Source organism: Micropterus dolomieu, linkage group LG21, assembly GCF_021292245.1.
Source record: "Micropterus dolomieu isolate WLL.071019.BEF.003 ecotype Adirondacks linkage group LG21, ASM2129224v1, whole genome shotgun sequence".
NCBI lineage: Eukaryota > Metazoa > Chordata > Actinopteri > Centrarchiformes > Centrarchidae > Micropterus > Micropterus dolomieu.
Genome location: NC_060170.1, coordinates 1270335 through 1270899, shown reverse-complemented (window position 1 = coordinate 1270899; position 565 = coordinate 1270335).

Here is a 565-nt window from a genome sequence, read left to right as displayed (position 1 = left end):
AGTCCCCCCAAATAATAATAAGAAAAATAATTATTAGATTTTAAGTCAACAATAATTTGTACTTTTTGGCTTAAAATAATCCTTCTGGTTGTTTCCTCTGCTTCATAATTTAAATCAATGCTGTGGTCCGGCACTAGGACCCTGAGGGAGTCTGCCTGTCATCCCTGCTCTGCCAAGCTGCCGAGCAACGTTACTACACACACACACACACACACACACACACACACACACACACACACACACACACACACACACACACACACACACACACACACAGAGACATGGTGAAGGAAGATTAAGTCAACTAGTGAGTGATACAGAGTGAAACTGTAAGTTGTTGTTAGTGACTGTTACTTGCTGAACATAAGCTACTTTCCTTGAGTTAAAGGAAAGGGGATATTTTAGTTAGCTGGAAAACACTAGTGTTGATAAAGTGAACGCCATTAATATTACCTGTCTCTAGTAGCCTATTTCAAAACAATATCAGTTCCCATAGGATGTTGTTGTCAGTGAAAACAAAATGTCATAGTGTCCCTGTTAATGCAGTTGTATATCCTTCCATTCA